We start from the raw sequence: 14,742 nt of genomic DNA, 5'->3' as shown, positions 1-14,742 counted from the left end.
GATGAGATTTCTAGACACTTGTAGCCTTTGTGGAGATTACTATAGCCAAGAAACACACATTGTGTGGACCGAAACTCGAGTTTATGATGATTATAGGGACGCAGATTTGGGTAACATGCACACCCAAATATTTTGAGGGAACTATAGTCTGGTTTTTGATGAAACAAACGTTCCAAGGGACTAGTGTTGCCAATGACTCGACTAGGCAAGCGATTTATAAGGTAAGTGGTCATGATAAAAGCCTCATCCCAATACTTGAGTGGCATGGATGCGTGAGCTAGGAGTGATAGGCCAACTTCTACAATATGGCGGAGTGAGCCATTTTGTTGATGAGCATGGGGACAAGAGACATGATGAACAATGCCAATGCTACGAAAGAAGGAGTTAAGTTTCTCATACTCTCCTCCCCAGTCACTTTGGACTGTAAGGATCTTTTTGTCAAATTGTCTCTCAACAAGTTTTTGGAACTCTTGAAAAACAGAAAAGACTTCAGACTTGAACTTAAGCAAATAGATCCATGTGAACTTCCTATAATCATCGATAAAACTGACATAATATTTCTTTCTACCAAAATAATCTCTTGCATGACCCCATACATCACCGAAAATAAGCTCTAAAGGAGCATGAGACACACTGTTTCACAAAGGATAGGGAAGTTGGTGACTCTTGGCACATTGACAAGCTTCACAAACAGACTCTGTATTGAAACTACTTGACAACGCAAGGTTGCCTTTATTGACTACTTGCTTGACTATATTTGAAGAAGGATGCCCTAATCTCTGGTGCCATCTGTCTAGTGACGTCTTAATGGCAGAGTGAACTTGGCGACGACGCTTTCGATCAAAGACTCTTGATGTGATGGGGTATAGTCCTCCAATGCATCTACCGTGGTGGATGAGCTCCCTCGTTGCCCGATCCTTGATGAAAAATAGGTAGGATGAGTTTCAAAGAAAATATTGTTGTCTGATGTCAAATGGGACATGGAAGCTAGATTCTTATCGACTTGTGGAACATGGAGAACATCTTTAAGGACAAGATCACGTTTAAGGCTAGGGGAATTAATAGAGGATTGACCAATGTGAAGAATATCCATACCTCCACGACTTGCAGTGTGAATCTGATCATTGTCGTGGTACCTCTCTCGGAGGGCCAGCTTCTCTAGCTCGTTCGTGACATGATGTGTAGCACCAGAGTCGGCGTACCAAACCGTCTCACCATCAGCTCCACCGTGTTCCCGGGTGGCTGCAGTAGCATGCCTTGTGTCGGGCATGAAGTCCTCATCATATCGGTGCCAGCAGTCAATGACTTCGTGGCCCGGCTTCTTGCAAAGCTGGCATCTTGGTCGATGATTGTTGTTGTAGCCGCCGCCGTTGTAGCCATTGTTGTAGCCACCGCCGCGGTCACCACCACCACCAGGGCGAGACTGACCCTGGTTTCCAGCGCGTCCGCCGTCGCTGTTTCCGCATCCGCGCCCTTGCTGTCCATGCCCACGGCCACGTCCGCGGGAGGCGGCGCTGACAGAGGATTGACGCAGATTGGTTCCCTGCAGCATGCTGAGACGGGCGTCGAAGCTCAGAAATTGGCTATAGAGCTCCTGAACCGTAACCGGTTCGACCCGCGTGGCCAATGCCGAGATCACGGGGTTGTAGTCGATGTCGAGGCCGGCTATGACGTGGGAGATGACGTCAGCATCCCCGAGCGGTGCACCGGCGCAGGCAACTTCATCTTTAAGGGTTTTAATCTTCCCAAGGTATTCTGCCATGGTTAGGTTACCTTTTTGCAGATTGGTGAGCGCCATCCTTGTGTTGATCTTTTGAGCTTGTGTTTGTGCAGCAAACATGGCATGGATGGAAGTCCATACCTCGGCCGGCGTCTGGAGCATCGCCACTTGCGCGAGAACCTCTCTCGAGAGAGATCCCATGAGGTATCCTTGTACCTGTTGTTGCTACGCGTACCAGATTGATCTGGCGTAGTTTAAGACCTGCTCTTCCTTCCCATCCTTGGTGATGGCGATGGTGGCAGGGGGCGCCGGGCTTGCGGCGTCGAGGAAGTGTTCCATTTGTGCTCCCTTGATTTGGGGTAGCACGACGGCCTTCCAGAGGAGGAAGTTCGTCCTGGTGAGCTTCTTCGATGGAGGTGGACCGAGAGAGGGCGAGGTGTTGGAGGAGGATGTGGGCGCGGCGGGTGCAATCGGGGTAGATGCAACGGTGGGAAGCGTGGGGCCTGACATCGTCGCCTCTCTTCATGATCGATGGAGCTAGTTCTCTTCTTGGTAGCTAGGCGTCGAGAGAAAGGGCTCTGATGACCATATGACAAAGCGTAGGACCCTTTATCTCGGACCGCAATGTATTTATATCACAATATCTTAGAGTACAGGTTGATATCTTCTCAAGAGGTTACACGAGATAAAAGAGAAGAAGGAAGAGATAGAAACAAGTTTAAACAACCTTCCTTATCCTATACAACTCCTATACAACTCGTCTAACACTACATACAGAACAAACTAAGTGAATCTACGCTCTAAAATATGCCTATATACATCCGTATATAGTTCGTATTGAAATCTATAAAAAGACCTATATTTAGGAACGGATAGAGTATAATGGAACCGGGGATGACTCCCTGGTGATCTAAAAACTGAATGCAGCGACGTACAGTCGCAGGATTGTGCGAGACCGGGAGCAAGCTGGCGATGGCTGGACGTCAACAAGCTGACATTGGCATGAACTGCTGGAGGGAGCGGTGACAGTGGCACGTCGGTGGGTCGTTCTCGCAACGGTGGTTCCATGCAGACCCGGCCAAACGGGTCGGCCCGGCCCGGGTCGGCCTGGGTCGGCCCGGCCCGGCCCATCATAATCGTGTCAGGCACGGCACAGCACGCCTGGGCCCGATTATTAGCCGGGTCGTGCCGTGCCGGCCCGCTGGGGCAGCCTCCCGGCCCAGGCACGGCACGAAGGCTATACGGGCCGGCCCGTAGGCACGCCAGGCCCAATAGCCTGTTAGTTTTTTTTTTATTTTTAGGCTATTATTTAGGCTGATTTTGGCCTGTTAGGTTGTTTTTTGGGTCTATTTTAATATATTGGGATGTGTTTTGGGTCGATTTCGGCCTATTAGGTTATTATTTTATTATATATATATATAAATAAGTAAAAAAACAAACGGGCCGTACCGTGCCGGCCCACGTGCCCAGCCCTCAGGCCCAGGCACGGCCCGAGGCGTGTCGCGTGCCTGGCACGGCCCGTTTAAATCGTGCCGGCCCGGGCCCGTGTCGTGCCGTCGGGGCGGGCAGGCGGGCCGGCCTGTTTGGCCAGGTTTGGTTCCATGGTCTTGGAATCTCAATTTAATTTTTGTTATGAATTGATATTGCTGTCATACACTAGCGGGGACACGGCCTATAGTCCCGGCCCGTAAGGGGCTTTAGTCCCGGTTCACCAACCGGGACTAAAGGGGCGGGACTAAAGGCCTAACCTTTAGTCCCGGCCCTGTTCCAAGCCGGGACTAAAGGTGCTCCACGTGGGCGCCTCGTAGCTCCCCAGGGGCAGGCCCTTTAGTCCCGGTTCATTACACGGACCGGGACTAAAGAGTTTCAGATTTTGTTTATTTTTGGGTTTTTTTTTGAATGAAATTATTTCTGGGTTTTAGGGTTTTAGGGTTTAGGTGTTCGGGAGATTAACGTGATGCCTCGTTTGGTGTTCGGGAATTAGTTTTCACATAATTAAAATAGAAATAATTATGCATATATATATATATATAAGATTAACTTATCTTACAAGCGAGCATATATATACAATTATATGGAGATCTGAATTATCGGGACTAGAGCCCGTCTATTCGATTACATGGACGAACATCAGTAATGGCCCCTAGCTACACTAAATTGTCCTTTGTCATCTATAGCTTCCGTCCTCAGAAAGGTCGCAAGCTCCTCTGCAACAGCAATCGCGCGTTGCTCTAGTAGGACATTCGTCCTCATGGTCGTGTACTATATAAGAAGAGGAGATGAATATGAATATCAATCATGATAACAAAGAATGACGGGTAAAAATAGAGGTGTGAATGTTCATTGCTTACGTCGAATCTGTGATCCTTGTGCTCAGAGGTAAACGTGCGAATGGTCTCGCAAACATAGTATCCGCATAGATGCGTTCCCCGTGGCTGCTGGTCGCACTTTACGAAAATAGAATATATATAATCAAAATAATAATCTAGCATCATAAATGTATTGAAAATAGAAGTATATCATACTACTACTTACCTGAGCCGCTCTAAAGGTCAGCTTCTCAGGCTCGATACCGGGAGTCACGCACTTGAACCGCTTCCAAACCCTGCCCGACAAGGATAATGATTTGCTAAGTTTTTCATTAATTGATATATCAGAAAATCATCGAAAGAGACCGATAGAGCGCAAGAATGATTGAAATTACCCTTGGAGCATGTCCTGCAGGCTTTGGAACTGTTCCAAGGGTCTCGATAATGGGTCGAAGGCATCAACTCTTCCCTTATCAATTTGAATGTCCAACAGAATCCAATGGAAGCTGCACATGTATATATATATATATGTGTGTGTGAGTAACTTATCAATTACACTTATAAGTGAATGGACACAACAGAGTAAAGACCCTCACCTGAAGTTGTATGGAAACAGTATGTTGTCACAGAAATTTTGATCTGTTAGAAACCTTAGAAGGTTTTCCTCCGTCTCCTTGGGTTTATCAGTTAGCGTCGCTATATGTATTTTATCTGGGTCAATAAACCCAATATTTAGGATGTTCTTTCTTTGACAATCCAAAATCTTCATTCTGCATAACAGAGTACAAGTTATATATAGACAATGAATTGAAATAACTAAACAAGTTATATGTAGACAACGAATTGAAAAACTTACAGACAATAGCAACTCATAAGCGATTTGTCGAGGGCGTCGCCATTGTACATCTGGAAGAGTTCATGAAAGTCGATATGGATTTCTTCGGTGCGGCCGTAGTACTCCCGTGGGACACTCACCACGATCATCGTTCTCCCATTCTTTGATTCACTTAAGTACCATGTATGCAAGTAACGCATATTTGTTGGGAGATCATCTTTGCTGACCAAAGGCGCTCCCGTGACAAACTGTGGCTTAGGGGCTACCACAGCCTTGGGTAACTTGTCGTCTTGGGAAGCCAGAATGTCTTCAACCGAGATACCCCATTCAGCCGCCCACTTCTTTGCTAATTCGAAATCTTGCCCCTGCACCGGAGGGGGGACATTCTCGGTTAACACCTTGAGGGGTGGGATCGACTGTTTGGCCTGTTGTCCAAGCTGAGGAACGTCTGATTTTTTCTTGCTTGTAGTTGAACTTGATTTGCTCCCACTTGCACTTGCACGTGATCTGCTCTTTTTCACTTCCTTCTGCAATGTGCGTGTATAGTCATCAGGCTTATGGTGTAAGTCATACTGTGATGGAAGGGTCGTGAAGTATTTTGCAAATGCTATTTGCTTCTCGGTGTATTCCGGGCGGGGCTCGGGTTCCTTCTTTTTCATCTGCGCATCATGATGTTCCTTTGCTATCCTGGCGTTTTCCTCGGGGGTACGATTATAAGGTCTGATAGGAAGATTAGCATGAGGTACCTTTGGGAGGGGCAACCGTTTGCGCTTTGGGGGCCTCCGTCGCTTAGAAATCGTCGGCGGAGCGTTCTTGGTGGCACGCTTCCGCTTAGTATCCAGAGCTGGCGGCGGCGGAGACGGACGACCCAAGTCCGACAGCGGTGATCGAGATGGACTCGTGTTGTGCTGGCCGACGTCATGTGGAGGGCTTGGAGGTAATGGAGGTGTAGGTGACCTGCGACGACTCGGAGGCGGTGTTGTCCTTGGGGCCGAGCCTGGAAGCTTGATGTAGTTCTTGTCCCATAGGATGACTCCACCCATTACTTCTCCGAGTGCCCTCTCATCTTCGGGTCCAGCTATGTCGAGCTCCATATCATGAAACCCCGCCATGACTTCATCCACCCCGACTTTAGCAAAGCCAGTTGGAATCTCACGGCCATGCCAGCGTGCATCAGGGCTAAAATAAAGTAGTATTCAAATTAGCATGCATTCAATTATAAGCAAATACATCATCTCTTTTGTCCGTACATCGTTGAATATTATCACTAATACTCCTCGAATACTATCATACATATAGCATCACTGATACATCTAGATCCGTAGCACCCGATGGATATCGGTGCGGGCGGTGGACACCCAAAGAGAAGGAACCATCACAGGATCATAGCTCTAGTGAGATCCCCGGAGAACCTGCCAGGTATGCTCGAACCTGCCCTCCAACGCAACCATGTAGCGACGGACGTGCTCATCCTCCTCACTGACACGGTGACGTACCACCTCCGCGGTGTCCGGAAGCCTCGGCACCCTCACTGGCCCACGCGACCGCCACCAAACAAGGATCGGGTCAACGACGGGCTGGCTCCTCACCAACCTACGCCCCCCGGAAGGTAGCACCTCCCATATACCAGCCGGGCGGAGCCCAGTCCCGGACAGGGCCCCTCTGATCAAGCAGGTGTCCTCCGCCGAGTCGACGACGAGGATGCGGGATAGGCATCGTAAAATGAACTAAAAAATAAACTAGTTCTATTAATTTTCTTGCTAAAAATAAACTATTAACACTTAAGCATATACAATAGCAAAATTAAACTATTAACACTTAAGCATATACAATAGCGAAATTAAGCAATAATCTAAGAAACACTATTAATACTTAAGCATATACACTATACGATAGCAAAATTAAATGACAAAAAAAATATTTCTTCTTCTTGTAACCCTAAACTATTTTTTCCTCTTCTTCTATTTCTCCTCTTCTTCTACTTCTTCTACTTCTACTTCTCCTCTTCTTCTACTACTTCTCCTCTTCTCTTCTTCTACTTCTCCTCTCCTCCTCTTCTAATTTTTTCTCTTCTTCTACTTCTCCTCTTCTTCTATTTTTCCTCTTCTTCTCCTCTCCTCTTCTTATTCTCCTTTTTCTTCTTTTCTTCTCCTCCTCTTCTTATTTTCCTTTTTCCTAACCTTATTTTCTTATTTTTGTTCATATTTCTTCTTCTTGTAACCCTAACCTAATTCTAAATATTACTAACCCTAATAATCTAGCACAAACCTAATAACAATAGGAATTAAATGACAAAAAAATCTTTTTCTTTTTCTTCTTTTCTTTCCTTTTTCTTCTTTTCTTCTCCTTTTTCTTCCTTTCTTCTCCTTTTTCTTCCTTTCTTCTCCTTTTTCTTCCATTCTTCCCTTTTTCTTCTTTTCTTCTCCTTTTTCTTCTTTTCTTCTCATTTTTCTTCTTTTCTTCTCCTTTTTCTTCTCTTCTTCTCCTTCCCTTTTTCTTCCTTTCTTCTCCTTTTTCTTCCTTTCTTCTCCTTTTTCTTCCTTTCTTCTCCTTTTTCTTCTTTTCTTCTCCTTTTTCTTATTTTCTTCTACTGGCCGGAGTGTTGGGGAGGGGGCGGGGGGCTTACCGGCCGGAGGAGGGGGCGGGGGGCTTACCGACCGGAGGTGTCGACGGCGCGCGGCGAGGAGGACGGCGGCGGCGAGGAGGACGACGACGACGGCGAGGAGGACGGCAGGCGGCGGCGAGGAGGACGGCGGGCAGCCTGACGGCGTCGTCGAGGTCGTCGGTGTGCCGCGCCGGGCAGAGAACGAGAGGAAGAAGAAGAGAAATGGACGATTTGGGTGGGAATTTTTCAAAGTCCCGCTTATATAGGTGGATCTTTAGCCCCGGTGCGTGGCTCCAACCGGGACTAAAGATGTTGGGGAACGTCACATGGGAAACAAAAAATTTCCTACGCGCACGAAGACCTATCATGGTGATGTCCATCTACGAGAGGGGATGAGTGATCTACGTACCCTCGTAGATCGTACAGCAGAAGCGTTAGAGAACGCGGTTGATGTAGTGGAACGTCCTCACGTCCCTCGATCCGCCCCGCGAACAATCCCGCGATCAGTCCCACGATCTAGTACCGAACGGACGGCACCTCCACGTTCAGCACACGTACAGCTCGACGATGATCTCGGCCTTCTTGATCCAGCAAGAGAGACGGAGAGGTAGAAGAGTTCTCCGGCAGCGTGACGGCGCTCCGGAGGTTGGTGATGATCTTGTCTCAGCAGGGCTCCGCCCGAGCTCCGCAGAAACGCGATCTAGAGGAAAAACTATGGAGGTATGTGGTCGGGCAGCCGTGAGAAAAGTCGTCTCAAATCAGCCCTAAAACCTCCGTATATATAGGTGGGAGGGAGGGGAGGAGGCAGCCTCAAAACCTAAAGGTTTGGCCGAAATTGGAGGTGGAGGAGTCCTACTCCAATCCTACTTGGAGTAGGATTCCACCTTCCCACTTGGAAACTCTTTCCACCTTGTGTTTTTTCCTTCTCAAACCTTATGGGCCTTAGTGGGAACTTATTCCAGCCCACTAGGGGCTGGTTTATCTCTTCCCATAGCCCATGAGACCCCTTGGGGCGTGACACCCCTCCCGATGGTCCCCGGCACCCCTCCCGGCACTCCCGGTACACTACCGATGAGCCCGAAACTTTTCCGGTAATGTCCGGAAACTTTCCGGTAACCAAATGAGGTCATCCTATATATCAATCTTCGTCTCCGGACCATTCCGGAAACCCTCGTGACGTCCGTGATCCCATCCGGGACTCCGAACAACATTCGGTAACCAACCATATAACTCAAATACGCATAAAACATCGTCGAACCTTAAGTGTGCAGACCCTGCGGGTTCGAGAACTATGTAGACATGACCCGAGAGACTCCTCGGTCAATATCCAATAGCGGGACCTGGATGCCCATATTGGATCCTACATATTCTACGAAGATCTTATCGTTTGAACCTCAGTGCCAAGGATTCGTATAATCCCGTATGTCATTCCCTTTGTCCTTCGGTATGTTACTTGCCCGAGATTCGATCGTCAGTATCCGTATACCTATTTCAACCTCGTTTACCGGCAAGTCTCTTTACTCGTTCCGTAATACAAGATCCCGCAACTTACATTAAGTTACATTGCTTGCAAGGCTTGTGTGTGATGTTGTATTACCGAGTGGGCCCCGAGATACCTCTCCGTCACACGGAGTGACAAATCCCAGTCTCGATCTATACTAACTCAACGAACACCTTCGGAGATACCTGTAGAGCATCTTTATAGTCACCCAGTTACGTTGCGACGTTTGATACACACAAAGCATTCCTCCGGTGTCCGTGAGTTATATGATCTCATGGTCATAGGAACAAATACTTGACACGCAGAAAACAGTAGCAACAAAATGACACGATCAACATGCTACGTCTATTAGTTTGGGTCTAGTCCATCACATGATTCTCCTAATGATGTGATCCCCTTATCAAGTGACAACACTTGCCTATGGCCAGGAAACCTTGACCATCTTTGATCAACGAGCTAGTCAACTAGAGGCTTACTAGGGACAGTGTTTTGTCTATGTATCCACACAAGTATTGTGTTTCCAATCAATACAATTATAGCATGGATAATAAACGATTATCATGAACTAAGAAATATAATAATAACTAATTTATTATTGCCTCTAGGGCATATTTCCAACAAAAGACCCCCCTTTAGTCCCGGGTGGAGCCACGGCCCGGGACTAAAGGCCTCTTTTCGGGCAGACCAGAAGGCGGGAAGCAGGGGCCTTTAGTCCCGGGTGGAGCCACGCACCGGGACTAAAGCCCCTCCTCGGCAGGCGGCAGGCGAGGGGCTTTAGTCCCGGGGCGTGGCCCCACCCGGGACTAAAGCCCCTCCTCGGCTGCACGATAAGTTTAGTCCCACCTCGCCTAGCGAGGGGGACAAACACTTGTTTATAAACCCCGTCGCAGCTTCTCCATCGAGCTCCTCTCTAAAGCAGGCTTACGGACCTAAACTCACTGAAAATTAAAACTATATTCGAAATTATGGAGAAAATTCAACCTGAATTCAAAGTGCACTTTGAATTTAGATTGAATTTTCTCTATAAATTCTCATATAGTTTCAATTTTTTCTATTTTTAGAATTAATTATTTTGACTATCCAAACTATTATCTATTTTATTATGTTCAATTAAAAACTATGTTTATTAAAAATTCTTTTTGCATATTTGAGAATTTGATAAAACTATGATAATGAAAAGTGTTTGAAATTGAATAAATAATTCAAAACTATTTTCTATTCTCAAAAGTAATTATTTTGACTATCCAAACTATTATCTATTTTGTTATTTTCAATTAAAAACTATGTTTATTAAGAATTCTTTTTGCATATTTGAGAATTTGATAAAACTATGATAATGAAAAGTGTTTGAAATTGAATAAATAATTCAAAACTATTTTCTATTTTCAAAAGTAATTATTTTGACTATCATATTATTTTGTTATTTTCAATTAAAAACTATGTTTATTAAAATTCTTTTTGCATATTTGAGAATTTGACAAAACTATGATAATGAAAAGTGTTTGAAATTGAATAAATAATTCAAAACTATTTTCTATTTTCAAAAGTAATTATTTTGACTATCCAAACTATTAACTATTTTGTTATTTTCAATTAAAAACTATGTTTATTAAAATTCTTTTTGCATTTGAGAATTTGACAAAACTATGATAATGAAAAGTGTTTGAAATTGAATAAATAATTCAAAACTATTTTCTATTTTCAAAATTAATTATTTTGACTATCCAAACTATTTTCTATTTTGTTATTTTCAATTAAAAACTATGTTTATTAATAATTTGAACGAGAACTCATATCTTACAAAGGGATTTCATTTTTTTGAACTTATTTGAACTCCATACTTTTTGTGTGTTCAAAATGCACCATTCAAAGGCACATCATAAAATTTCAACAATTTCTGACTTAATTTGGTATTCTTCGTGCATTTACTTATTTTGTTTTGAGCTAGTTGACCCTGAAATTGAAAAGCACTACAAATGAACTCTGAAAATGTTGAAAGTTGGCATGCGATCATCATTTCACCCATAGCATGTGTTAAAAAGTTGAGAGGGCTACGACAAAAACTGGATGCACTTCGTGTACAAAACGGACAATCTCTCTCGAAGTATCAGCGTTTCGAACGAGAACTCATCTCTTACAAAGGGATTTCATTTTTTTGAACTTATTTGAACTCCATACTTTTTGTGTGTTCAAAATGCACCATTCAAAGGCACATCACAAAATTTCAACAATTTCTGACTTAATTTGGTATTCTTCGTGCATTTACTTATTTTTTTTAGGTAGTTGAGCTTGAAATTGAAAAGCACTACAAATGAACTCTGAAAATGTTGAAAGTTGGCATGCTATCATCATTTCACCCACATAGCATGTGTTAAAAAGTTGAGAGGTCTACGACAAAAACTGGATGCACTTCGTGTACAAAACGGACAATCTCTCTCGAAGTATCAGCGTTTCGAACGAGAACTCATCTCTTACAAAGGGATTTCATTTTTTTGAACTTATTTGAACTCCATAGTTTTTGTGTGTTCAAAATGCACCATTCAAAGGCACATCACAAAATTTCAACAATTTTTGACTTAATTTGGTATTCTTCGTGCATTTACTTTTTTTTGAGCTAGTTGACCCTGAAATTGAAAAGCACTACAAATGAACTCTGAAAATGTTGAAAGTTGGCATGCTATCATCATTTCACCCACATAGCATGTGTTAAAAAGTTGAGAGGTCTACGACAAAAACTGGATGCACTTCATGTACAAAACGGACAATCTCTCTCGAAGTATCAGCGTCGATGATGGTCGCTACTCCTACTTCCCCTAGTGCATAACCAATATCTAGCACAAGGATAAGAAGGAGAAACGACCCCCCACAGCAACAGTCGACATTCTTCTTCTCTCATGTATGGTGGACACTCCCTCACCTGATTTTTCGACCGTCGATGATGGTCGCTACTCCTTCTTCCCCTAGTGCATAACAAATATCTAGCACAAAGAGAAGAAGGAGAAGCAACCCCCACGCCACGTGGGGCTAATGGTCTTCCATTTTTAAATGACTGTTTTAATCAAAAACAGATCTGTTACAAAAGGGATTTCATTTTTTGAACTTATTTGAACTAAATACTTTTTGTATATATATGTGGTCGAAATGCATGATACCATGAAGTTAGAAAGGGCTAAACCATTAAAAAGTAGCAAATGAAGTTAGAAAGGGCTAAACCATTCAAATTTGGAAACTATAATGGCATAAACAGAAACTAGACATATATAAATTGGTCCGAGCAGTACATGATACTAGTCCAAACAGTGCATAATAATAGCTACCATAGATATATATATTCGAGGTGACGCTGGCCATAGTTGACGACGCGAATCAGAATGTCCACCTTATTCGAGGTGACGCTGGCCATAGTTGACGACTCGAATCTTGCGGTACAACTCGTATGAAACGTATGCATCTTTTGCTGCATACTCAATGTTGATACGATCAAGTGGGGCCTTCTCCCAAAGTTTGTGCTGAGACTTTGGGAAATTGGTCTTCATATTACCATATTCCTCGTCGATCAAGGCAACTGCCATATGAGCCATCGAAGTCCTGACATGTCGAAGTCTGAATACCGTTTGGAGATCAATGAGGCAACCAGTTGGTATCTCAATACTGAAGCTGTACCTCATCTTCAGCTTGTCGTTCGTTATGTCAACGGTAGCAAAAGTGATGCCGCTGCGAAGGAAGTCCATGAGTTCTGGACAATGCTTGTCACTACTGCAACAGAAACATATTAAAATGGAACAAATGTTACATACTGCTGCAATAAGGAAACATGTTTCACTACAACTAAAGAGAAAATTATCTTTAGGATTCAAATAGAACATATTGCTATCCTATGCAATTTTCATATCCTACGAATTGATCAAGAAACCGTAAATTAACTATGATATATATATATATATATATTCTCCCACGGTTTTGCAAATATTCAATAAGCTAGACATATTGCATATTGTTATCCAATGGAACCTAGAGAGATCACTATAGCTATCCAATGGAACCTAGAGAGATCACTAGCTATATGCAATTTTCATGACTATGGCATATCATATTGCTATCCAATGGAACCTAGAGAGATCACTAGCTATATGCAATTTTCATAACCTTGGATCAAAGAACACCGCATAAAATTGTATCACTACAACTATGATTTAATGGAACATATTGAACCAATCAGATTTTTCAGATTGTGGAACACCATTCCAATCAGATTGTGTTCCCTTCAACTAATCAAAATTGTTTCACTACAACTATTTGAAGCGAACCAACTATGATTCCAATGGAACATATTAAACACTAGTTGATTCTAATACGATTTTTCAGATTATGGAACACTATTCCAATCAGATTGTGTTCCCCTTCAACTAATCAAAATTGTTTCACTACAACTATTTGAAGGGAACCAACTATGATTGAAACAAATGAACTTACAATGTCATTACCTTGGATCAAAGAAAGCCTCAAAACTTACCTCTCCCATTGGAAGATCAAGACATGGTGTTTGAAACATAGTTGGATGACGGCAACACCGCGTTGATCGGCCGTGTACTCCAGATCAAGCCCCAAGAACTTTTCATGATCCACTGCGGCGTCAAGCCATCGTCCCTTCAACTGTCTAAGAAAATGCGGCACCTCCCTGCTCTCGTTCGTGTACACGACATCGAGCTTGGTCTTGCCATGTGCGAGCACCTCTCCAAAGCGAGTTGGCATGATGGAAGAAGAGAAGGGAAGAAGAGAGGGGAAGAACAGAGAAGGGAAGAAGCGAGAGAGGAAGAAGAACAGAGAAAGGGCGACGCGATAGAGACTCTGCTTCGGTTGTGGTTTTGTGAAGCGGGATGCAAACCGTTTGGGCCTTTAGTCCCGGGTTGAGCCACCAACCGGGACTAAAGAGGGATACCAACGGTTGCCACCACTACGGCAGGCCACGTGTTAGGCCTTTAGTTCCGGGTTGAGCTACCAACCGGGACTAAAGAGGGATACCAACGGTTGCCACCACTAGTGTCCCTTTAGTCCCGGTTTGGGACTAAAGGGAGGCATTGAGAATTGGGGCGACGTGGCCGGGCCTTTAGTCCCGGCCCAGAGGCAGGCCGGGACTAAAGGGTCCCGGCCAAAGGCCCGTTTTCCACTAGTGATAGCTATGCATGGCAGTGGTAATCGCACGCCACGGTGTTGCGCTACTTCAAGAGGAGGACGAAGCTCAATTTCCTTGACAACACTCATACACGGCCTTCCTCGTACCTCCCATTAGGGTCACCTCCCAGGACGTACGAGGGGAAGGCGCAACACAAGGTCGAGGTGCAGCTCAAGGCATAGCGTGACGATGCCAGTCGGTGGCGAAGGCGAAGCTCGTCGAGAACGATCCACATGCAGCTCCTTGCCGGGAATCTAGCGTCCTTCGAGTCCAATGAGGACACGCACAAGGACGTCGAGATTATCTCAACGAGATGTTTGATGGGCTCAAGGTCGAGCTTTTCTACGAGGAGGAGGTGTGATGCCTACCGCCAATGACCACGAGGCCAACCCCTTCGGCGGAGGGGCGATGAACATCTCCTCCGATGAGGACTTCGATCACCACCTTCTACGTGATGACCTGGAGTAGATCTATTTTATCTCAATGTAGTGCTAGAGTTAGTTTTGCAATAGTAATAAAAATAAAAATAGTAGTAATATTAAAAGTAATAATATATGTTGTTTTATGTTTAATATAGAACATTTCGTATTGAATTTTAA

At 44.4% G+C, this 14,742-nt stretch overlaps 1 non-coding gene across 1 annotated transcript; it reads right to left on the bottom strand.

Annotated features, from left to right (window-relative positions):
- Window positions 1–1,563: 1,563 nt before the first annotated feature.
- LOC123400555 lies at window positions 1,564–1,702 on the bottom strand. The gene has a single exon (XR_006610788.1). It is a non-coding gene; the product is annotated as a small nucleolar RNA Z247 (small nucleolar RNA).
- Window positions 1,703–14,742: the final 13,040 nt, after the last annotated feature.

The sequence above is a fragment of the Hordeum vulgare genome, chromosome 5H (assembly GCF_904849725.1).
Source record: "Hordeum vulgare subsp. vulgare chromosome 5H, MorexV3_pseudomolecules_assembly, whole genome shotgun sequence".
NCBI classification, from domain to species: domain Eukaryota; kingdom Viridiplantae; phylum Streptophyta; class Magnoliopsida; order Poales; family Poaceae; genus Hordeum; species Hordeum vulgare.
This window is presented reverse-complemented; position numbering and strand designations above follow the sequence as displayed.